The sequence below is a fragment of the Xiphias gladius genome, chromosome 6 (genome assembly GCF_016859285.1).
Source record: "Xiphias gladius isolate SHS-SW01 ecotype Sanya breed wild chromosome 6, ASM1685928v1, whole genome shotgun sequence".
NCBI lineage: Eukaryota > Metazoa > Chordata > Actinopteri > Istiophoriformes > Xiphiidae > Xiphias > Xiphias gladius.
Genome location: NC_053405.1, coordinates 14,894,543 through 14,921,631, shown reverse-complemented (window position 1 = coordinate 14,921,631; position 27,089 = coordinate 14,894,543). Strand labels below are relative to the sequence as shown.

Genomic DNA, 27,089 nt, shown 5'->3' with positions numbered 1-27,089 from the left:
GCAACTGCATGTTAAGATAAAGAGCCTACATTTGGTAATGCCAAATCCCAAATGTCCTAGATCCAACTTGAGTTTTAACATATGAATGAGCATAAGTAATGCAAATATATTTCCAGAAAACTTTGCCTGCACTTCTTTCCCGCTCTCAGACTATGGGAGAAACTTCTCCCTTAGCACAAATCCATCTACTATCCAAGCTGGTGTTTCTGCCTGGAGATAGCTTTTGTTCATGGCTGGCTGGCCTTACATTTTGTAGTTGGTGATTGGCAGTGTCCAGCGGGCCAGTTCCTTGAAGACTCCCCCTGTACTATCTAGAGGTCCTCTGCTATTGATTTCCTGCTTGCGCTCGCTGCTTGACCTGCCAATCAATGGTCAGAACAGTGGGATGTCATTGGGAGCAAGTTGACGACATGTGATGCTTGGCAGACATGTAACTGATGGCACTGAACGAGCAAAACATATTAGGGAGAGAGAGCGAGAGACACAGGCAGCAGACAAAGGGAGCACACACTAAACCTGTGTCTTTGGAGTTTGAGACAGAAAAAGTAAAGTTAATCTTAAATTAAAAAGCAATGAGGTGTTTATACATTTTGGGGTGGGAGTTTCTCTGAAATCCAATCACTTTGGAGAGAATCACCTCACGCCAGGCAATGATTCAGCTGTGGTTATTTTCTTTTTCTGTAAAGTGCAAGCAAGTGTGACCTACTATACTCATTCAATCCAAGTAACAAGTGATTAGCTGTAAAGAATAAATCTTCAGAGAAATTCAGTTGAACTGCGAAAAGTCGAGAAAAACTATTGAGAAACAACCCACCCACAGTTTTGGTGCATGATTTTGGAAATGGACTCGAAGGGAGGCTCAGACTAAAAAAAAATGACATTTTTCTACAAAAAGGACCATAGTGTGTGGCACTACTCTTTCTAATGCTGTTACTCTGTTGGAATGCCACTCAGAGTGCTCTTTGTCTGACAGCTGACTTCATGAGACACTGGCAAGTAAATTCCTGTGACAACAGTTAAAAGACTGGGATTGCCACGTGAATTCCTTCACACTTTACCAGAACTTTTTTTTTTTGCTATTTACTTTTTCCTGTTTATCGGGAATCAAGAAAGTTGTGGCAATCAGAGTTGGATTTATAACATAACTTTTAAATAAGTGCAATTCGATCCTATGGCTTTTTTAAGAGGACATGTCACCTTATTCCTATATGTGTACACAGATCTCAGAGAATACAGCAGTGAAATTGTTTTTTTTTATTAAGAATGACACCAATTACGTAAACAGGAAAAAAAAAAGAAAAAAAAAAGCCAAAACTATAAAAGATCAATCATCTCTCTAAATCTCAAATATCTTAACTGCAGCTTTTCCCAATAAACATGAAAAATGATAAACACATGACACAAAGATAACATCTGCAAGTATATACATTTTCCTCACTTCCCAGTTTCAGATAAAAATTCTCCTAGTTGCACATAACACTATAAAACCTCCATTCTCACTGATTTTAAAGTAGTTTGTTTTAATTAGTACATTAAGGATCCTCAACAAATTTACTGACGTGTTAAATTTGTAATCGATATTCCAAAACACATCTTTGAAAATAGTTATAAATAATGACCATTATGAGTTATAGAATTTATAAAGTTGTAATTATTTTTCAGAGGAAAAACACTGTGCTTGTTACGCCTCATGTTTCTAATGCTGACACGATTTTTGAACAATTCACCATAATTTAAACTGTGACTGTTGTTGTTGCTAATTACCTTCTGACATAGTTAACAGAGTTAAGCAGGACAACATAATCAATTTTTCATCAGGTTGTTGTTGTAATGGTTGCTTCTCCCCATTAATGTGTCCCGCTGCAATCCGTATGGACCAGTCAGCATGAAATATATATATCTCCATAAATACTTTAATGTTCTGCTGATGTCCACTTTGCTCCCCACAGTTCTACAGACATCAGGATTTTTAGCCTCCTCTACATAAAAAAAGTGATTAATTATTTCAAACACTTAACATCCAGATATTGAAGTGTTAATGTTTTAACTATTGAGATTTTCTTTTTTCAGTCAAATAAGCAGAGAAAACTTGTGACCCTCCATTCTCAATAAGAAATTTCAAAGTTTTTTTTTTTTTCAATAACTTTGCAAGGATGGCAGAGGCAGACGTTCAGCTGATACAATGCTATTTTGTTGTCTAGGGTACTGGCGTCAGCAAAATCAAAACGTGCCGGTGGTAGACCTAGCATCAAGTTGTCTGCAAAGGAAACACTTTACCCACAGCTTCTCTGACAGTTATGAGAACAACCATTAGTGCATTATGCATAATTGTACATGCACTACTATCAAGTGTCAGTGAAAGACAATGGGCTGAGCAGCTCTCTGTCGACTATGGCACATTTGTTATTGTGAAACATCAGCATTTCTCTATGTAAATGGAGTTGTTACAAAGGGCCATTTTCCAATCTGCTGCCATGAAATCACTCTACCTACCCCTGGTAATGACCAACCTCGGAAGCGGATTTCCACTCAATTTATTTCCATGAAAGAAAGTAGGTGAAATACAAATCTGTGTCCTGGACAAAAGGTTTGAAGACTGCATATTAAAAAAAGATTAAAAATAGATGTAGATATGCATCTCCTGTCTTAGTGATGATGGATTGCCTAAAATATAAAAGTAAATACATTTTTTGCAATGCTCATTACTTTTAGGAACTTGTATATGCACCTTTTTTTTCCTTTTCTGGAGTTGCATTTTATTTCAGTCAGTAGCTGTTGAACTAAATGAGACTATATAACAAACTTCTCCACGTTTCTTTACAGCTATAAAGATTTTTGATTGCCTGCAGCCAAACAAATACTCTTAGCCTCTCTCAATACCATACAGGAGACACATGGTAGGACACACACACACACACACACACACACACACACACACACACACACACACACACACACACACACACACACACACACACACACACACACACACACACACACAGAGAGAGAGAGAGAGCAGTAGCAGAAAGTGTATGGATGACACATCTTCAGGGTATCCAGGTCATCTTCAGGGTAAAATATGAGCTCATAGGAATGTACTCCCTCTCCACATCTCACAGTTCTTTTGATCAGTTTCATTCTGTTTGCTTTGATCAACCGCTTATCATTAGTGATTGGCTATGATGTGTACTTGACAGTCCAGTGTGTGATTAGACAAGGATAGAGAAGCACAGCAGAATACGGCGCTTGAGGGCTACGGGGCACCCTTCCCATCAAGACGTGCTCCAGTGTAATTAGACATTAGCACCCAGCAGGAAGCCTGCTAACATGAGCTGAACCCCGATTAGAATGATTATCAGAGATAATTCACTTTAATAAGTATATAACAGACCACCAGACTCACGCAAGTACAGAAAAAACTGGATGCTTTAGTAATTAGTGCTTAACTGCATGCAGGGCAGCTGATTTTAATACAGAAGACTGAAACAACTTCCGCATTTCATCAAAATTATTAGAACCCTTCATTAAAATCCCTTACTGCCTGCCAATAAATATAATCAGGATAATAATAATGATAATAACAACAACTATTATTATTATTATTATTATTATTATTATTATTATTATTATCATTATTATCATCATTATCATTATAATCATTAATTATTATTATTATTAACATTGTTATTATAATACATTTTATTTGTATAGCACCTTTCATACAAGAAATGTAGCTCAAAGTGCTTCACAGTAAAGATGTTACATGCACTGAGTGCTTCACATGAAAACAGAGATAGAATGCCGTAAGTAATGTATCGTAAGATACATTAAAATAAAACACACTTGACAATAATAATAAAATAAAAGATAAAAAATAAAGATGAAAATAGAATACATAGAATGCATAACATAAGATGGAAAATAAAACCCACTGAATAATAATAAGACTAATAAAATAAAATAAAATGAAGTTCAAAAATAGAATACACAGAATGCATAAAATTAAATAAAAGTAAAACAACATTTTAAAGCAGCAGTGCATAAGAGCGAAGCAAAGTGCAATAAAAACATTTCAGGCCTGTATCAGGAAAGTGATAGCTGTTTAAAGGGTAAAGTGAAGAGATAAGTTGATTTAGTGAGCTGGCTTACCTGATATCTGTATGTAGTGTGATCAATAGCTTCAGGGCATAATTGAAAAAGGCTGCATCCCCGATTTTCTCTCGGCTGTTGCTCGGAACCTCTAATAAACCAGCAGCAGATGATCAGAGTGTTCTTGAAGGCAAATAGTTAACAAGGGAACTACCAATGTATAATTTGTAAGAGATTTTACTTGAACATTTTTAATGTATTCTAATAGTTTAAATATCAAGAGTAAAATAAATTATTGCAAATGCAATATATTACAATACTGCTACCATAGCGGTTATTTTTAATATAGCCACACAAAGGGCAGATTGAGTGAAATCCATATCCAGAGAGATAAAGCCTACAAATGTTATATTCTGGTGAAAGCATATTCAGCTTGACGTGGTTGAAATGCTCACAATATTACGGCAAGGAGTGTCTTTGTTGGACTGAAAAGAAACTTGTCTCCCCAAATGGCCACCTCAGAGATAGCGCTCTTTAATATCAGAGACAGCTAAGCGTAGCTTGAAGCTACAGACATTGACAAGCCAGGCCTGTGGGGACCAGAGGAGATAAGCGTGGCACACAGACAAACAACACTTGACTTTTCCTGCTCGTCAGCTACAGTTGCACAGGGATTAAAAGGTCAATGGCTGTTCTTCTATTTGAATACAATATCTATTTAGAAGTAAGAAAAAGAAAAACATTCCACTCCCACTAGAGTGGGATCAATCATCAAGTAATTTTACTGGGCTGCTCATGTGAGACGCAGCAGGGAGTCCAGGCTCCCCAGGCAAGCCTTAGTGCACCAGGCTACTGCTCTGAAACGCTGCATTAGGGTTTGTAGGCATGATTAAACGGTTTGTGTTTTACAACACATGCCTATGTGTACACACACACACACACACACACACACACACACACACACACACACACACACACACACACACACACACACACACACACACACAGTAAAATATGAATGCTGCTAAAATACAAATAATAGGTTAGTGGCTATCTCACAAATCTTTGAAAATAACTTAAAACCATTAAAAGTTTTCAAAAGAACCAAGAATTATTTAATTATTTAGATAGAAAGATTTAGATTTAAATTATTTAAGATTGCATTTGCTATTTTCAGGATTTCATTTTCCGAAGGAAAAAAAAGAAAGTTCAAAACAAAAAAAGAAAAGAAAAACTCTTCACATGCAAGTTGTTCCAGGATTTTTCACATCACCTAAAAATCTCTCTCTCTTACCAGTAAGAGCATCTGATAGTGCCTATAAGGACACCTCACTCTAAATTAACATTTTGAGGAAGTGGAGATAGTGGACAACCATGGCAATGTCCACAGATGTAAAAATTCAATTGGAGCCAGTCCCCAGAAAGGATTGCCTGTGTGTATTTCTGTGTATTTTATTGGGGCCATGATAAAATATGAACTAAACTTGTCCATGCCACTTTTGACTCCACGAGGTGTTTGAGTTGCTTGTCTTGCTCAATGTTACAGTGAAAATGAAATCTTTCCACTCAATTATGCCAGCAGCAGTGAGAGCCCTGACACTTCGGGGGACCCACACAGTGTCTCAGACAGTGACATGTATTCCTCGCTACCTCATACACACACATATTTGAATACACACGCACAGACACACACCTAAACCACGAAATCTGCAACTTAGGCGCACTGGTTGAAGAAGATTCATATGCAAAAAACATGCAGGTTCCAGTATTCCGTTATGTCATGCGTGGTACTAATGAATTAGCAGTATTGCTCAGTACTTCGCACTGAAAACAGCTGCAAAGCCACAAAATATAATTTACATACGCACAATACTACATTGACCCTTTTCATTTTTTTCTTTAATTCTCAGGATGTGAACTTACTTCTAATATTTCCATCCAAACTCAATATCAAATATAACTGTTACTATATAAAACAAAACCATTCTGCAGCCTGTCTATTGAAATTTATTTTGTTCATATTTAGGTTTTATTTTCAAAGCTTTCTGTTAATCTCATTGAACAGCATTCTTTGCATTCTGTCAAGTTAATTTCGATCTATATTCCTAAAAGGTAAATATTGCTTTGTTTCAAGAGGAAATGCAACTGTTGAAAATTCATCTTTGGGAATAAGAAGGAACTAGAGAATAAACTGAGATTACTTTGCATTTTGAAAGCTTCTGGTGGATTACCTTGACTTTTAAAAACGGTCTTAAGAGCTGATTACCAACTTATTCAGCCTCTAAGTGTAAGAAAATGACTGTTACCAGGTGGACCTGTCAAACTGCGACATTTACTGGATTTCCTGTCAAGGTGACACGAAAAGGTGAGATGAACAGCAGGAACACCCATTTATCTTTTGTTTGCATTTATTTTTTTTCATCTGTTTATCATTTGTATTCTGTGTCCAGGGTAATAAATATGCTTTGTATTTTGTGATGGTGGGCAAAGGGTGAAAGCTATGCCCCAATTACTTATAGTTTGGTACTTAAGCCTATGGAAATTCTTTTGGACCCCCCCCCCCCCAAAAAAAAAATCATGAGTGTGAGTCCCTTATTGATAAGAGTCTGCTGAATGCCAAAATAAATAATTATTTAACATTGGAGTGGGCACATTTGTGACTTTTTCTATACCTTATTTCTCTTTTAAAAACTCTTATTAAATTTTCTAAGTCATGCAAGGCCATCAGACCGAATGACAGAAATCCCTCTTTAATTGAAGGTTGTTTGGCTTAGTTAGACCCCTGGAATCCACTGGCTGTTGCAAGAAAAAGCTTCATTATGGCATTTAAACTCGGTTTTAATTACTAAGACTAACCCGAGTGACACAAATCCCAGTCAAGAAAAAAGAAAAAAGGAATCATGCTCTGTTGGGTAAAACTGTCATGCACCGCAAATGTTGAAGTTGACATGTTGGTGCAGTTACATAGAAATGTTGATAAAATATTTTGTCTGCAGTTTCATGTTTATTAAAATACTTTAGTGCTGGAAATTTTGGCTATTGCTTAACCTTATACAGTAAAGAGTGATGAAAAAAATTACACCAGAAAGATTTTAATTACCCTGGTTTTGTTACCCCTGTTCTCTATGAACACTCACTGGTACAGATGCATAGACTGCTTTTTTTGTTGTTTTTTGTTTATCATGAACAAAAAGTCTCTCTCTCACTCTGATTTTCAAATATCAGTGTATGGTTGGCTCTCATCATGCAAAAACTGACTTCAGTTGACTTCAACGTTGGATTTATATGGAAATAACAATAATCAATATCTCAGCGGGATGTCCATCCAATCCCCATTGCCATAAATGTTGTGGAAATTCTTCATGTAAGGTTTGAGAGTTTCTAGTTCTCTGAAGAATCAAAAACTCAGTGTGATGAATAATCTCCTTCTTAATTCATGCAGCATGGAGAGAAGGACGCAACAGCAATGTCAGTTGCTCTCTGGATTGTGTACAGTTGTGTAAAGTCATAGATAAAACTGCTCACACATATGCATCCGAGATATTTATCGTGTCTTTTACGGCATGTGTGGAGAGCCTTCCTATGTACAATAAAACATTCAGCTGACTCTCCTATTCACTGACAGAGGAACAACAGTGAGTTTCCTCCTTGCAACTAAGCATTATACAACATTAAGGTCTCCAAATCAATACATGAAGGATCAGATCTAAGACATTCATTTCCCACAGAAGTCATTTTAAGAAGCTAGCATTATTCAAAACTTAAAAATACATAATTACTGCTGCTTTAAATACACAATACTTATCATACATTTTTTAACTCCACACATCATGGTTCAATGTAAAAAGGAGGGCAAAAATGACAAGAGAATTGTTTTATTGAAAAAAACGAGAACAGTTAGCATTGAGACTATTCTGGCAAGACATACAGCTTGCCACTGTATAGCTGACCACTGGGGTCTTTCTTTTCTGCATGGAAGAACATCCATATCTCAGTCTGTGTGTGTTTGTACAATATGAGACCTATGTTAGCTGAGAGGAGTTATAGTGTTTGCCAGTTGCTCAGTGGAAATATTGTAAAGCTTTCACTGTTGTCTTTGAATTTTCGGTTTTTAAATGCATATGTGTGGCTCTGTGCTGCCTGAGGAGGGCTGCACTGTCATTAACTAATACAATTTCTGATTTGCATAGGTTTCTTGAAAAATTAGTTGATTTCAGGATGAATTTGCATATTGTATATAACCTGTCATTGCACTTGGTTTTATGCAGCTATGGGCAAACTTTTATACACTCTTCTACTCGACATGTTCCAGCATTTGAAATATGCCTATAATGTTTTCTTACTCTGTATCCAATTACACTTCCTGCTACAAAGTCGCTGTTTTCCATGGGGATCAATAATGTTGTGCAATCTCAGATTTATCTGAGTAGATTTATAATCTTTGGATTTATGATAGGCTCACTGTTAATAGAGCACTATGGTGTCACCATAGATACTACTTTTACTGTTGTGTTTTAATGTATTCTGTGCAACAACCGAGTGAAATTAGAAAAGAATCAGAATTAACAAGGGCATTCTGTTAGTAATCTTATACGAAGCCATTAAACACAACTATGAGAGTGCATCATATCAATGTGAATTTTTTTTTTTTTTAAATAATATCTCCAACTACCTACAAATATCTAACATAACATTATTGTCTGCAAGAACCCAAACTTTGTTTGAAGTTGCTGAGGGAAGGTCTCAAGTCATGCCCCAGGTCCAGGAAGGCAGGTCCAAGTCAAGTCATAATCAATGTCCAACCAGGCTGCATAGCGAACGGAGCTCATCAGCAGAGCAGCAACAGCAGCTTCAAACCTTCGTCAGAGTCTAAACAAGATGCAGTCAGGCACAGTATTGAGTGTAGGTCACCCAGGTTTTGCCAGCGCTCAGAGCCCAACACACAATCACTGTAGTTTTAGTGTTAAACTGATGAAAATAGACGGGGCAGCTGTGGCTCAGGAGGTAGAGCGGAAGGTCGGTGGGGTTCGATCCCTCCAGTCCGCATGTCGAAGTGTCCTTGGGAAAGATACTGAATACCAAATTGCCCCAATGTATCATCAGTGTGTGTGTGTGTGTGTGTGTGTGTGTGTGTGTGTGTGTGTGTGTGTGTGTGTGTGTGTGTGTGTGTAGAATAGCGCAATATGTGTAGAAAAGGGCACTATATGAATGTTTGTTTGAATGGGTGAATGTGGCAGTAGTGTAAACACTTTGAGTGGTAAATAACACTAGAAAAGCGCTATATAAGTGCAGTCCATTTACCATTTACTTAAAAAATTTGCTTCAAGTCACTCTTACATTTGTTTAGCGAGTAAAATGTGATCTGTAATGCGGCCTGTGTAGAAAGGCCACATTACACACTCTTTTTCTTTTTCTCTTTGACTAGTATTTTTACACATCTTAAAGGCAAGATACTACAAAGCTATTTGGGCAGGGATGACGACCTAGAAATAAACCTGCAACGCTAGGAAACATTGATAAGCATTGGCTATTAGCATAGTGTCGTAGGTTTTAGGTATAAGGCCCAGAAAAATGTAATAATTACACAAACAAAGTGCGTTGAACAGCTAAAAAAGTCGCACTGTATTATTGGCATGGTGCTAGATTGTTAACTGATGTATAAAAGGGCATGACCATGAATTATACAGTTTCTCATAATTATTGGTATAGGATACACATGAAAACGAACCAATCATTTCCGTATTGAGCAAAAATGAAAAATAACAATGATCATCAGGAACTAAAAAGCAAAAACTAACACATGATTGGTGTTTGGACTCACACAGTTGCAGCAAGACAACGATTAACACAAAACCTTTTTAGTGTTTTGTTTGGGGCGTGTGGTCCGACTCTAATGTACAGCTATACAAGGCTTTTGGTCTCAAGTCAAAAGTCACTCTTCATGAAGTTAAGTATTAAATCTTACTTTCAGCAAATTAATTCTAACTCAAGTTCAAATTTAAGTTTAAATTTGACAATTCTGGCAAGGCCACAACGGCCAGCAGGGTAGGACAAACAAGAACACGAGAGTATTTTTTTGATATTTCTTAGAGTGTGAAAATGCCACTGAAAAATCTGAGAAAAAAAATGGAAGGTGATAGAAGAAGAAGATGAAGGGCCTCTATAAGAGATGCTGAGGGGACGCAGTATTCACTGACAGCAAGGGAGAGAGAGAGGATGAAGCTGACAGATATTATGTTCTCCTCTCACACTCTCAAAATATGATGTCCTCCCCTGGTGATTGGTTTGGCAGAAGAGAGATGGACGGATATGAAATGAAAAACTGAAGTACGGGGTAAAGAATAGAAGTTTCTGCAATTAAGCAAGAACCTTAAAACAGCTGAAAATCAGATTATTCCAGTTTTCTGTCACTCTTTCAGTGAAATGAAAACATGCCTCATCTGACCTACACCCTTTATTATCCTTTGCCCAAAGTGTCAGTATCACAATAAAGACTTCCAGACTTTAATTTGCAGTGCATATTAGCACTCATCTGCCGCCAACTACCTACATTGTTTTTAAAACTTCCTCAAATCCCTTAACTCACTTATGTAACCATGTCACTGTGACAAGAAGTTGACTGGTGCTAGGTTGGGTAAGTGACAGCAGTTTAATTAAAATATCGTGGCCTTTTTCTGCCATGAGGCTGTTCATATGGTGCCTTCAGCTATGTCACAAGGAGCAGCTAGTTAGCACCTTTATCCAGAGGCAGTTAATATGACCAGTGTATTAACAAATGGCTTTCATCCCTTACCTGCTGAAATTGTTCACTGACAGCAGCAGGTGTCTAAAATCATATTTATGTATCATCACATTATTCGTATTGAAATACCAGGGCTCAAATATTATGACACAAGATTTTTTCTCAAGAAAAAAAGCATTTGACAGTATAAAGTATTTTCAAATTCAATGAGATAATGTACTGTAAAACAAACATTTACATTTAAGCACTAATACACAACTCACTTAGGCTTCATTTAGCAAGTCATTCAGTCAGTCTAAGTGAAATGAAAGTGCAGTTTGTCTCCTTATTTGCAAAAGATTATTTTTCATTTATTAGATGTTGAATTGCTAGGGAAGATCTTTAGATCTAATGGTTGGAACTGAGACAATCACTTGAGCCTATATCTCACTATTCAGCTCTATTTCCCCAACACCACGAAGCATATTACATTCAAACTGTTGGAATATAAATTGAGATTATTTTTCTGTTGGTCCAATTATCGATTAATTGACTAATCATTTCAGCTACAAAGATTATAAATGAAAGCATAAGAAGCTGCTACCACCCCACGAACTCCGACATGCCAGTTGTAATGCTAACTGCTCAGCATGAAACACCAAAGAGCCAAAACAACTAGTGAAGAAAGCTGAAGATTTAACAGGCCAAAAATAACAAGACCAAGAAATTGGAAACGAACCATGGCTAAAAACAGAAGTGATTATTGGACAGAGGAAAAAAAAGAATTCCAAAGAGATACCCTTGTAGGTTTTCATCTGCTGGATGTATGAGTAGGCAAATGTTTGCTAACAGAAGTTGATAAGCCAATTTACTAATCGAGTTACTGCAAGTTCATTAGGTGTTTTGCATTTAAAAATATCTTCAAACAGACAGAAAAAAAGCATGCTTAATGTTTACTTAACTATCCCTCCCAAACTTTTTTAGAGCTCTTCGAAACGCACAGTTGCACATCTAATATATTTTGTAACAAAAGGGGAAGCGGGAGGCAAAATGAGAAAAATTACTCATATATTCAACATTCACAGACTGAATTTCTCCATCAAATTCCAACAAGAATCAAGTGGTTTGAGAGTTTATACAGTGGACCCTGCTGTCATTTCTGTGTACCATAGCAAGACAGAGCAAATGCAGAACAAATAAAAATCAAAGTCTTCCAATTGATATGCATTAGATGTTTTCCCACTGTTCTGATAGAGATGCCTCTCCAAACAGTGGTTTGGAGATAACGGGCAGGCCTGGCTGTGTTTGCTGGAGTGCTGGAACAGCAGCTAGGGACAGAAGGTCACCATATTGATATGAAACTTGACAGGTCTTGTTCCTGCCGTTACTACCCAAGATCCACTGAGAGAAAGTTGAGACAGAGAGAGAGACAGAGAGACAGAAACAGAGAGAGAGAGAGAGAGAGAGAAAGAGAAAGAGAAAGAGAGGAAGAGAGAGAGAGATGCTGGCTCATGTGTTAACTGCTAATGGACTGCTATGGTTTGTGTATGTGTGTGTGTGCGTGTGTGGGTGGGCGCACATGTACTTGCATTGCAGAACGATGGGGACTTAGTCCAGGACTGATGAGATGCTTCAGGGATAATGCCAGCCATGGAGTTGATATGTGATTTGGGAGAAGGCTTTATGCAATTTTTTACTCATTATTCTTAATCACATACTTCAGCATTTTCTTCACACTCCCCCTCCTCTCACCACCACTACCCGAGCCCCCACCCCCCTCGCTCCCATTCTTTCTGCCGCCTTCTCATATCCTTAGTCTGGAGGCTGACAGTGACAAATAGAGGAACACCACAGCAGTATGTCCACAAGACTGTAGGGACAAATTATTACAGGTTATTTTCCTCTTCTTTTCAAAAGCCATGGTTACTCATGTGAGACTGTAGAATATTCAAAGCTTTCATTGTAAGATGTTTTATGTCAGTTTAAGGATAACACATTGTTAGCTCATGTTCATTACTCAGTATCTCCACATGATTACATCCGCTTAATATCTATTTTGTGAGCAGAGTTCTTAAGATGGCTAATAACTTTAATGGTGATTTTTCCTCTCACAACACTGAATATATTGTTTAACTGGTTGCCACTTGTGAAGGGAACAGGATCATGCTGAGCATGGGAAATTTACAAAGTCGAACAGTTGATCACAAAAGAGAAACAGCCCTAGGGGTCAGGTTTTTCTCATCCATGTGACTCACACGCATTCACACCTCATGTCTGCAAGCTTTCAAAACACTTAACATTCATACTGCACTCATTTTGCACGGTATATCGATACTAGAAAGGTATCGCAATATCATGCTGTAAAAGTGGTTCTATAGCCCAATTTATTAGTACTGATACTTAAAGAATGACAGTGTTGTAATAAGAGCTGTATTTCCTGAGTTGCGTCGATGTCCGAAAGCGGGGCAGTGTGTGTGTGCAGTGCTCTGTTTTCACTCTCTGCACTCCCTGCTCTCTGCTTCCACTCGCAATGAAAGCGACAAAATGAGAGTCTTGGCTGTAAATACAAGTGCTCTTGCCGACCGCCCATGGCTTTTCGACAAAGGAGACACACAAAGCGAAATATGGCATTATTTCGATTACATGGCCAAGAGTCAGGGCAAACCCACAGAAACTACAAAGATGTTTTAAACCTACAAAACACCAAGGGAGCCAACATGGCCAACTTAGCAAAGAATCTCGCCGACAGACATGCTGAGTTGTTTAAAAAATTTAAAGAGCGACAGGTTAGTGAATTGGATAGATAACATACACATACATCATGCCCATGCCCTCAAATAAAAGATTTATTTTGTGACGAGCAAACTTTTTTCACCATTGAAGTTTCACGAGGCAATGAGGACAATGGGACAATGATGACCGCTTAATTTGGCTTCATCTTTGTAGCTAACTTACCAATGTGGCAAACATCTCTATATGCAAACACAACGTTCTAACTGGTATCGTTAACTTTACCAAAACTTGCAAGCTGCTAAAAATCAGGCGTTTACAAGTAAAGAAAAAACAAACAAGAAAACACTTAATAGCACATGAACCACATTTTTATTGAGTTTGAAAATAATAAACATAAATGACATTAATTGCAAGTCTGGTATTTTATGGTGATGAAGCTCAAACCCAGGATTATTAGCTTGCACACTACAGTAGTGCACCGAAGTAGAGTGAACACAAATGACTCAATACACCTCTGTGGCGATTGTCTGCCCACTACTACTTCTAGAGTTCTATTTAGTCAAATTAGATTTAAAAATGACAATTAATGAGAACAGGCTAGTGGTATAATTTCAGTATTGCGTATCGTGATACTTAAGCAGGTATCATATCAGAGTCATAATTTTGGTATCTAGACGACATTTTACTGCTAGTCAGTCAGTTCGGTGAAAACAATATTTTAGAAATCTTTTTATTCAGTTACTCGGAAAAAAAAACCTTCCCTCAGCAGGCCAGTCAGAGGTAAAGGACAAGTCTGTATTCCTAGGTATAGGCCCCATCAGAGGAATAACTCATAAACGTGTCATCTCTTCTTCAGGGAAAGCTGCGTGCAGCTGAGAAGCCACGCCAGACAGGGAACTAGTGGACTGCATAATTTCCTTCGCTGCAACTGACACCTTTTCCATATGTAGGCACTAAACTGGGCTTAAGTGTGATGACTATGGATCATTATGCCTTGGAAATGGAGGGTGCAAAAGTGCACTAGCAGTGACTGGCTTACATCTGACAGTTGGCCTTGTTTTACATTAGTCACATCAATTCAAATCCCCTCTCTCAACAGATTTGAAGATCAAGTGCCAAAGACTTCAGTAACCCAGGGAAATAATTCATGAGTCAGAGACTACTTTGATTTTTTTTTTTTAAATGCTCTACAGCTGCTTGTGTGAAATATTGCCATGTCAAGAACAATTTTATATTTTTGCAAACATAAAACATGCTTTCATACTAAGAAAAATGGTTGTAGTTTTCCCAAATACAAAAAACATATTTTTCAGGTATTTTTAGTGGTTTCAAGCCATGCAGAAGGTTTGAGTTTTGTCTAGGTTTGGATGTATGTGGCATAAGCCTCAGCTGCAAATATCTAAAATCTTGGCCAACAAAGCTGAAGCTATCTGCTGGGCTCCATATGACTAGGGGTAAATGGGAAAGTGTTGATTTTTTATTGTTGGTTGTGTAGGTAAACTGACCCATATGAATGCATCTGGAGAAAGTCTGTTCTCCGGTCCTAATCAGTTGATGTAAAATGAAGAAAAAGAAGTAGAAAAATATGAATAAGACATTTTCTGTTCTGCTTCAGTGATCAGTGGTAAAGTCATAAGATTTTGTATCATTTAGTATACTTGGGAAAAATGAAGATACAGTATGTTTGTATTTGATCCTGTGGTCTCAAATTCTTTAAATTCTGACAAAAACCACAGAGGAAAAAATGTTGGCTGTCTTGCAACCTATCCTTTATTTTCCCCCACTTTTGCAGTTGGAAACATCGCCCAACTAATGTGCTGAAAATGTGTGAACTTAGAGAAGTTTATTTAAACTCAATTCGGTTTCATTAAATTAAAATAAATTAATTATTTACAATTTCATTCATTCCACATGCGAAAATGTAAAGTGCAGCTTTACAAAACAGGGGCAATATTTACTAATGACAACACTTCTTCTTCACCTCTTACTATCAGCAAAAGTAGTGATCACAGTGACTTCAAGAGCTGTGCATACTGACAGTGAGTTTTAAATGTTTGTGAATGTCTGAACTACAGTATCTACTGTACTGTAAAATATACATATCAAGGAGCTCAATCTTTATGCATTGGTTGAAGGTCAAACTGAGTAATGCTCAACTGTAAAGATCTTCTTTTGTGTGGGATGAAAAATGTCAAACTTACTAGATGCCTTGTACAGATATGCTAAGGTACTTCCTCTCTGAGAGACAAATACAGATGCTCACAGGACAGTGTTTACGGGACTTTTAATGAAGCTATCTCATATTAGTCTGAGGACGCCTTTGTCTTTCTGTGTTTGATAACATTAATCTTTATAACTACTCATTCTTTCGTACCTCTAATACGAATGCCGTTACAGATGGTAGCTATTACAAATAATGGGTGGATACCAGTGCCTTATTAACAGGTAGGTGAACCTATAAAAGCTTTAGCGTTAACGTGTGTGTTTATGAAGAACAGTTCGCTGGTTAACTCATTTATGTTGTTGTGAGGAATTGCCCCCAGAGATCTAATCTTTATGCAGGCTGGGGAGACTCAGGCCTTACTGGGGGAAGATATCAGACCAATTTTTTCACTGCCACACTGAGCTAGTTTATTTCCCAGGACACGGATCTCAGACTCAACAATTTCACATTGTGCATTAGTGTCACACAGAATCCAGACGAGGCAACACAAACCAAAATCTGATGAGGGTATTCGTTCTACTGTACCTTATGTTAATAGGCTGACACTTAACTTTTTAGCATTACTGTTTCAGTACTTCAGTGTGGATTTCATAGTTAAATAATGAAAGCTCTGACAAGACTGGCCCCTATAATTGATCAAAGGCTGCTTAATTTTGTGCATTAATTACTGCTGAGCTAATGAAAAGCCCCATCACTCTCCTCATAAACCAGTAAACAGAGGGGCAAAAGAAACCATCCTTCAGGCACAGGCGTGATGTAAAAGCACTGTTAATCATCGGCCCCCACGTTCCTCCCCCATTTTGTTTTCTTTCCTTCAGTTGCTTAATGTTTACCACCAGTAAGATGTTTTATTTATTAGTTTTGTCATAAAGTTCTGTTTCACATGAATCTGGCCCCTCATGCATGCAGTATGAGTGTTGAAATTAGCATCTCATTACTTGCAATAATTAGGCCAATGAAGGCCAGATGCTGAGTGTGTGATCTATGTGTAGGCAAATATCTTGGTCTAACTTTTTATTAAAATCAATTAATACTATATAATAAAGTTTTACTACTGGCACGAATTGCTCTGCTTTGATGAGTGATATGGCAGACAAACGTGAGAAAGTTCGCTCACATTGTTGACTCACTGTAGAGCTATATATGCCAGGTTAAATGAGTGCAGTGCTAATTAAGTCTTATATCAGGGGTCCCATAATCTGAATTTGCAAGTCAGAGAGGGAAAAGCTAAATCTTTTCAACCCCCTAGTCATGATGATGTTCATGGCTGCTGGGTAAGGTGATATGGATTATGCAATGAGACATTGTTAACACAGCAAATTACTGTGTTCACAGAAACCATAGCAGTGTGATGAAGCACAGTAGGTTAATATGCAGCACTACAGTGCACAAACTCCAAAAGAAGAACCACATCTCTGTAAAAAAAAAAAAAAGGAGGGCAATGAGTAACTTGAGGACAACTCCAAACCAACAGCTGTACTTCTCGAACTTCTTCACCCTTGCTTACTCTACTTTTTGAATGTAGGTAGGGTTGGGCAATAATTGCAAAATATGACTAGCGATGGGTTCCGATAGCCACTTCTGTTTTGGGTCCAGCTCTGCTGCCAACGAATCACTTTCTGAATCTTTCATTCACGATCTCTGTTAAGTTTAGTTTCCTTTGCCTCTCTCTCTCAGAACTTGATTGAGATTCGATTAAATGTTATCGAACCCCATTCCTAAATATTTTTTGCAGAAAATTATCTTTATCTTAACACTGTTCAGAGTATATCATGTAAAATGACATAGCGCCAAAGAGTTCTACTGTTAACTCTGAATGTAGGTGGGCAGTATGAAACAACAGGACTGTAAAAGAGGATTTTATCCGTGTCACCCACTCCTAATCTTGACTGCAGAGAGAGAGCATACAATACGTTTTATGAAGTGATTTCATTTTAACTGCATAATTTTAGTTATTTAACTTTGGCAATTCAGTGACCACAAAGCAATTAAAACACTGTTTGTTTGACCCTGAAAAAAAAAAAGTAGTGACCTGGAGTCACCCAATAGTATTCAAACTTTACAAGTTGTCACGTCCCCCTCCATTAAGCCATGCACATCTACCCTCATTTGCACTAAACTTGACAGATGAGGATGAAATGAAGTGTGTCAAATGCAGTCACAGTGATCTCATTCAAAATGCATTTCCCCGATAAGATGTATTTCATTAATACATATATCACATCTTACTCCTTAGCTTTTCAATTAGTTTTGTTGCATCTAATATCATGTGCCATTGACAATGTCAGTGAAACTGTGTTAAATTAATGACTAGGCTGACATTTGTCTTGAATTTGATTAGCAACAACATTGGAATGCTTCATTTCTCAATCGCTGCACTTTGTCCTGTTTGAGGGCCTTCCCTGCTTGGTCTGTGCAGGACTTACAGACCAACCAGGTGACACAAGTGACACAAGTGACACTATTACAATATTGTTAAATCAATTTTTCTGAGAAAGTCGTTGCCTTTTTAACATCTGCTACATCTCCCCATAATCATACTGAATTCAAAATTATCATGGATGCTAAAATGAAGCCTAACTTAAGCTTTCACTCAGTGCTGATAGCTAGCACTGGGCAAACAAAGCTTTTATCACGAGGCACATTATTTTTGAGATGCATCCAAATGTCATTATATCTGCATAGAATAATGCAATTCAAGGCCCTATTCTTCCAGTTATGTAATAGAAATGCAAATTCTGATGGTTAAAGTGACATTGCTCTCTCACTGTCATGTATACTATTACCACTGTCAGCTGCGGTGGATTCTTCCAATATCCAGTGTCCTCTGGAGGGGAGATATTGGTCGCATTGCTCTGTGTGTCCTTAATTGTGGCTGAAAGGCACCTCCCAAGTCATTGAAAAAAGTGAGATTTAAAGGTCACTTTGTGCATATCACCTTTTCAACCAGTAGTATTCTGCTCAATGCTTTGCTTTGCAATGTAAATCCTTACTTTCTCCCTTAAGAAACAATTTTTTTTCCTCTCATGAGGAAGCATGAATACTGCATGGCATACTGGATACATGGTGCAAAATCCCAGCTTCTTTCTCAGAATATTGTATGGGTACGGTCAGCCGTGGGACCTACCACAGACAATGGTGGAATGATAAATACCCTCATCTAGAGAAAATGTCAATTATCAGCAGACTCCGCATCAGTGCTGGTGGTCCTCCTGGCACGATAAAGATCTAACATTAATAAGGCATGCTTATCTCTGGGAAGACAGCCACTGATTGATTTTTGAGAAAAACTTGGAAGAAAGGGAACAATAAATTATTTAAACAGAAACATATTCCACCAAAGAGAAATGTAATGAAGTACACCAGAACAAAAAAATAGCCATATGACTGCATTATATTAGAGTTCAGTGCCTGCCGGGCATCTAATGTTTCTCATCCATCAGCTTCTGCTCCCGTGCCTCCTCTAGGTCTAAACATAACCCAAGGAACATTAATAGATACTTAGAAACATTAAATGAGAGCCCGGGTCACTGTGGCCTCTGTGTGTTGACAACAAGACTTTAAACAAATTTTTAAGTTTGAGGACTTCTAATTAGTCTCTAGAGCTCCTTCTTCCTCTCCTCATATAATACATTTTATATATATAAAATAAGTTTGCTGGGCAAAAACTCTAACCATCGGATACATGGGAAAATAATGAACCAGTTTAAGGAATGGGAGTAGGCATGCAGTAAGAAAAGGAGATTAATTTACCAAGCACAATTAAAAAAACATAAGTAGCCACTAAACACACAATTTTTCATGAATGTTAACTCGTTTGTGTACTTAATTTCCTCAAATACAATTCAATTTCTCTCTTTACTGTGGATGGATGCAGTCGATGTGGCAGCCATCACTAGATTGCCACTTGAAGGCCAATTGTAAAAGCCTCATGAGGAGAAGCCCCAGGAAGTGTGTTGCAAGCCTGGGATCATAATGATCAAAGTGAAATGTTTGTCGACTGAAATCAATAGCATCGGAGTGCCTGGAAATTGCTATTAAAGATCCCCATCGATTGGGCAGCAGTAGTTCAGTGACTGAGTGACTGGTGTTACAACAATGGTGAATTTTTCCTGGGCCAGTTGTTATATTCTGACGGATTAACTTGGTTGAAATGTAATTAAGTCAGAACTGTGTTTTGGGGCACTGGTGAGGCCCTGGGTGAACTTCACTTTACTGGCAATTGATTAATGACCACATAAGTAAAACGGTGTGATCACAACAATTTAAACTATTAAGTTGAGGGAAACAACTTTTTTTTTTTATTTTTTTTATAAATAATTTCCTTTACTCTGACTAAGGTAAATAACTGTCTATTTTTGTATTTTTACATCTCTCCTTTGAATTTTTTTAGGGTCACAGCAGGACAGGATTAAATTTCACCTTTAGAAAATTAATCTCTAAATGTGATCAATTTTGATCCCATCAATTATTTATTACTTTTCACATTTCACAGCAAAGAATGCCCCGCCAAAAAAACAAAAACAAATGTGGTTTTAATAAGATTGAAAACTAGATTCATCAATTAAATTTTCTGTCAATAATATCTCAGAAAATAGGGAAAAACAGCCATCAAAATTTCACAGATGCCATCAAATGGCTTGTTTTGTCCTACCAGCAGTCTAAATTCAAAAGATAATCAGTTTAACAGGACATACAGTGCTTTCAGAAAGTATTCAGAACTTTTTTTTTTCCACATTTTTTTATGTTGCAGGCTTATACTAATATGACTTAAATTAATTTTTTCCCTCATCAATATACACTCAATACCCCAAAATGACAAAGCTAAAAGAGGATTTCTAGAATTTTTTGCAAATTAATAAAAGAGGAAAAACTGAAATATCACAATCCAGTTTTTCAGCAGGCAGAATACATTGCAAACCGTACTAGACTTAGGGGTCTTATCCCAGTGGGACCACTCATGCAAAGAAAAAAAAGTGTATTCATTCTGGGTACTTTCAGCTCTCCAGGGAAAAACGTCCTCAAAATGTATGTTAAATAAAGGCTCGCTGTTTTTTTATTTTTTATTTTTTGGAGGGAGGTTTTTATGAGAGACAACTGAATAAAATACAAGCAGTGCATGACAAATTTGTCCTTTCCAAATGCTGACAAATCCTAATTTAAATTATTCTTTTCCATGCCATATTATAATAATCTAACTGTTCAAACTTAGAATTTCGGTGAGTCAAGTCTCAACTTTACTCAAGCAACACCATATCAATCCCTCTACATTTTCTACAACTTGCTGATCTTTGCCTTAATCTGCTCCACTGCGGTGCATATACTTCTTTGACTACATCTGTATGTCATCATTTAATATGCATTACATTTCCTAATAGAAAGGTATTGGCAGATTCTCTTCCTCCCTCATCTTGCTTACGCTGGGCAGAAAATTGGTAAAGTTGGAAGAACTGTTCTCATCAGTGTGGAAACTTTTTCTCAACAGGATATCGTATCTCAGTAAATCCCAAAAGTTAATGACCACTGTGCCACAGAGGGTTGCTCTGTTTTTCACCAGATGCTAGATTTTTGGAATTCCCCAGATTCTAATGTGCACCAGAACAGCAGTTTTCCAGCTTGAGTCCCAGGCAACATGTAGCATCTCATTAGCTTTGGTCACTGATCGAGTGTGACAGACATGAAACCTGACACATGCTGCAGAAGACCTCCACTGTACATATTTTTCCCCTTAATACTTGAAAAATGGCTTTCTGGATTTTGTAATTATTTTTCTTCTTTTGCCCTTGCCTCAGATATATCCTTTTAATGTTCCTTCTTGTTTTTTATATTTCTCTTTAAAAGAGATGTTTGGAAATCTGGCACAGATGAATGAGTCTTAAGTCAAGCAATTATGCCACAAATGTAACTGAAGACATACACAACGCTGGTACCATAGGAGTAATGTTTGTTTTCTCAATTTCCTTTGTCCTTTGAGATCAAAATGCACCTACCCCTGTGCTTCATGTGTTTTTAGTCACGTCAAAGGCCTCTTATATTGTCTGTGTTTTTATATATATATAAATATATATATATATATATATATATATATATATATATATATATATATATATAAATAAAAGACACTGGCCAGAATCACCCATGTACTGCCACACACACAGAAGCTGACTATAATATTGCAGCCAACTGGCCCTTGAGCGCCACTACGAATGGACCGCAGAATAGGCTGTACTTTATCTGCTCTTTCCCTTTGCTTTCGCCCCCTCAGCACTGACAGCTGCTTCCTAACGAAGCCCACTCTCTTCCAAGCAGACACTGTGATAATGAGGTTCTGCCCAGAACTACAGGCAACCAGGGAGCAATGTCAACAGCTCGGAGCTGACCTCCTGAACAGGCTTGCTTCCCTCGTTCACTGAGGAAGCAAGAGCTGCACCTCAATGTTTGGGTGGAGAGCGGATCCTTGCCTCAGGGAATTGCCCGTGTCCAATACTAACACTGAGCTGAAACTGTGTAGAGGCTTAATGTGCATACATATGTGCGTATTCATGAATGAGTACACATCAGCAAGAGCGCAAATGTAGACAAACACACACACACACACACACACACACACACACACACACACACACACACACACACAAAATGCACAAGAGAATTACATGTGATATATCCATGTCACAGAAAAGAGGATTTTAACAGTGTTAAATCTCAGTTTTACTACAAATTTAAACATACCAGAGAATCAGCAGATCTCACCTGCATTATATTTTCTATCAAGAATGAATAAATCAAACCAGTGTTGCTCAGAGAGGAACCAACCATGGGTAAAAATCTTCATGCAGTGTAACCCTTTGCATTGTTTATACATAATGAACATAGAGTGAGGGTCAGTGTAAAATTCATCAGCTGTGCATCGTCTGTGCAGGATATTGCATATAATTCTTGTTATTGTTCCTCAAGATGACTAAATTAATTACTTTAAAATAATTGAGCTTTTCTTGTAGTGACTAATTGCTGAGAAAAGAGCCTTTAATTATTCAGATTCTCTTGGAATTGAGCAGAAGTACAGCTACAGTAACATGAGCACGTACTAAAAATTGGGACCTCCGTGGCTTCATCTGTTCATGGACAAAACATTAACTCTCGACAATACACAGCGTGGGACATATTGTAAGTATATCTTTCCAATGCATCCCTGGTGGAGGAGACCCTTTAAAAGACCAGTCTGTGTTTGCTTTGGTTGTTACACAAACCCAATATTAATCACACTGGATAAGCTTTGCAATCGACAACAGACACCCTCTGTAATGAATAAGTCAACTAATCTGTGCCAGCTTACAGACTGTGAACTAGAATAAGAACAGCAGAGGGATAACGGCACAGAAAATGGAGTAAATAAGGATTTTCAACTCAACAGTGTGTCTGGTGAATTTAAAGTCTTACCAGACTCTGTGCTACTTTTATGGAATTAATTGACTCGTGCAGTTTACAAATAGAAAAGTCAGAATGTGCCAACAACAAAAAACACTTTCTGTTAAAGTTTGGTGACAGTGCATTGTTAAAACACCAAAAGTTTTCAGTTAAACCTTTGCATTTTGCCAGTCGGCGCAACAAATCAGTTGGTAAAAATCAATGTTTTTAGCTTTACAGGCAAAGCTGCAACCAGCAGACTTTGAAACATAACAACAACTATGCCAGTGAAACATTCTGGCTAAAACATTAAATAAACACACAAGCAGCAGCGCCTACAGATAGGCGTCTAGGCTGTTGAAAATGAAGGCATAACCAGACTGCTGGTTCAGTCTCTGAATACTGAGACCAGACCAACACCAATCACCATCACTGCATACACAATGAAATCAAGCATCAACTCATCACACAAAGCAAAAAACAAGTCCCCCATATAGCCCAGACATAGCTGTCTTATTAAATCCAATATTCAACACCATGAACGGCAACAATCATGAAAAAATGTGGGGGGGGGGGCAGGCAGATACAGATGTGTGTGATGGGCGAATTAATCTCCAGCACAACAGAAGCACAGCATCGCCGCTGGTGAAAGGAAAAAACAGAGAGTAAGATTTACTCACCATTTAAACAGCTGCAGGCGTCCAATATGGTTCCAGTCATTAGTGCACTTGCAGGTAAGGTCTCTGAGAGCCAGCTGCGCTAACTGGGCCCTCGCCGTGTGAAGCATAAGTCTTCAAAGTTGTTTTTTTTTTTTTTTTTCAGACAATCTAACCTTTGAAATAACATCCAGCGTCCGACTTCATTCCAGCCAGTCCCGCCTGAAATCACGCACTCACCAATGAGTGCATTTCCTTTGCAAACGTGGACTGAGTAACTCTGGAGGTATACTTGGTCTAAGTTTGTCCATCACAGTATCATCCAGAGTCGGGGCTGACAGTAGCCAAGTGGTCCTGGCAGAGCAGCAGCAGGAGGAGGAGGAGAAGGAGAAGGGTTGCCCGGCTGCACCTGACCGATGCTAGCCGCCGAGGTGTTAGCTTCCCCGGCACCTATGGACGTCTGTCATCGCTGAACTTACTCTCCCCACTTGTTGCGCTCACCTCGGTTCCAACTGTCTCCTCTGGCCTCCTTTTTGTTGGTCCATACACTGTGTCAGTCTTCATCAAATATACACCTTTTCCCATGTCTTTTTTTTTTTTTTTTTTCTTTTGGTAAGCTAACTGTCAGGTAACTCTGGAAGGGCGCAGGGTTCATTTCAACTTCCTGTCACATTTGCCACGTTAATTGTCACCTGAGTGGATGAATTTGCTCGATCTGAAGTTCCGCATTGCTGATACGCCCCCAACCCACGATGCACAATGAATTACTGAATGTCTGCTGATTTTTTTTTGTATCTAAAATATGCAATAATTATTATTATTTTTTAAATCAATTCTTATAGTGTATTAACTCATTAAATGTATCTATTTCTTAGCATGTTTCCTTCATTTTCATAGTTATGGGATACTGCTTGATGTATCCTTGCCCTTGCTTGAATTCTGATAATTTGCCGGCATAAATTTACACGAGAAAAAAAAGTGGTCTCAAAATCACATTTTTCATATACTTTTGGACTTTTAGTTTCTGTATGTATCAGAGAGACCAAAGGATATATATTCCATGGAATAATTCACTATCTTCATTATTATGCAGGATAACCAACACTCGGCGATTCTGTCTGACCCTCGCCGAGTTCACTTAAGTGGCCTCCCATTCCCAATAACAATGATCATAGGTCCCGTTGGCCATTTCCTCCTTTGAACAACATTAAGTCTTCTGTGGTGCAGATGGCAACAAGTAAGAAGATTATGGTGGAAAGTACAGCCTTCGTGGTTGTAATTCAAACAGTTTAAAAACCACTTGAGTTTGTGATAAATCCTTCTGGACCGGTCTGTGAGCAGATGTGACAAGTTGAATTATTCCCCCCTTACCAGGAAGCTTTGCAGGAATCTTGAAAACATATGGTGCCTTCCGCGTCCATCTCGGACTATAAATGTTAGTGGACATTCCCTATAGTCTCTGAATTTAGGAATACCAGCCAAGAGGGTCTGTGTGACCCCTTTCGTGATTCAAGAGTACTCCCGTTCATCTCCAATCAATAAAAAAACTTGTCAGTCAACTATGATTGTCTAATTTAATTACTAAAATCGGAGACCTCTCTAGGGCTATCAAAAGCCACAGAGAGAGTGGTGGGCTTATTCAACCAGATTATCTCCTTTCCTGTCTTAAGGTCGGCTTCATCTTGGAATACTGGGACTCCGTCATCTCCTTTTGTCCCTCAAATCATTTTAAAATATTTCTAAATATGGCACATAATTAAATCTGTACCACCCGGAAGTAGCCTTTAGCTAAATATACCTGAGAGAGTATAGTATCTACAAGAGATCTGGGGCATTGCAAATATGATGGCAGTGATATTGGTCAAACTCAATGCAGTTTTAGTAGCAGTAATAGCCCTACATCTGCAATGCACAGTATGATCATAAATGTGACAAGCCACATAAAAGAACAAGCTGACGGCATCTTAGTCCGCCCTTAAATATGAATCAGATGAAGTCTTGTGTCTGTTTGAGGAGACAGTTTCAGAAGTTGGGAAAGAAGGGAAAATTGAAAATGACATAATAGGCTTTACCATACAGAGCCTAATGTATTCCATGACGACAGAAGCAGTCAGCAGGCACTAAACCCTGTTTCAGAAAGAGACTGTCCTCCTGTAAAATGAGCCCAGATGTTATCTGTGCAAGCAGCTTACGACGACCCAGAGTTACATTTTATTTGTAGGCAACCTCTTGCGGCCGTAATGACTGTGATGGGAGCAAAGAACTATTTCAGGACACGCTCCTATGCGTCGCATCAGAGAGTAGCGACAAACAACCTATGCGGTTGTTCAGTTTGGAGGAGTTGTTAAGAAACAGCCAAGGCTAACAAGGTGGTTATGCTTCGTTCTTGTGGTCAAGTAATAGTGGCAAATTTCCTTCTACAGCGTCATCTCAGAACAGTGAAATTTGTGGTGCATTGAGTCAGGCTGGACAATTACTACATAACCACAGGTTTCACTTTTCTGTAGCATGCAGGTCTTGAGGGCCTTCTCATAATTTCCTCCCCTGTATCAGTAAAGATAAAATCATGCGGTATCTCACTGCAAGCTCATTGCATTCTCTGTGGGTACCAGTTAACATTACAGAGAAAAAACAGCTCTGCGACACAGAAATTCCACACAAAAAAAATCATGATGTAAATCGTACTGTGCATCAACTGCAATACATTTTCTGACAGGTTACACTGTATATCTTGACACAGTGAAGGAAGGCTGCTCATTTTCAGAGACATCATAGTGTGTAGGATATTGTTGTGTAATTGCATTTCTCTCAAACAACTCCCTTTTCTATCCGGGTGATGTAGAGCTGCTCCACTTTTTTAATAATTATAATTTTCTCGGTTTTGTCACTTTGTACTTACTCTAAAATAATCACGTACAATATTCTAAGCAGCTAGATATAACACTGTTACAATGTAGTCTACATGACAACCAGCAGTGGTGTAATAGTGTTACTCATCATTCACATTAGCTGAAAAGTCTGCACTTGTGCACTTGTTGCTGTAGCTGTTTATTGCCAGACGCAGTATTTCTCCAGCTGATATAATATAATAAAACATTAAAATAAAGTTTTAATCCTACAATCAAAAAACAAATAGCCACAGTAAAAAGTAACAAAAAATTGCAATCAAGGTCCAAAAATCTTTTACAACTTGCTGATTTTAAAAAAAATACAGAGTCGCACCTTTTTTTCCCCCGGGGATGTCCTGTTTGGACAAACA

General features: G+C 38.0%; 1 long non-coding RNA gene across 2 annotated transcripts in view; it reads right to left on the bottom strand.

Annotated features, from left to right (window-relative positions):
* Positions 1 to 24,505, bottom strand: part of LOC120790323 — a 107,702-nt gene extending 83,197 nt beyond the window's left edge. For both annotated transcript variants that reach the window (XR_005707528.1, XR_005707529.1), the window contains exon 1: positions 23,855 to 24,505. This is a non-coding gene — a long non-coding RNA (uncharacterized LOC120790323). The remainder of the gene's footprint in view (positions 1 to 23,854) is intronic.
* Positions 24,506 to 27,089: the final 2,584 nt, after the last annotated feature.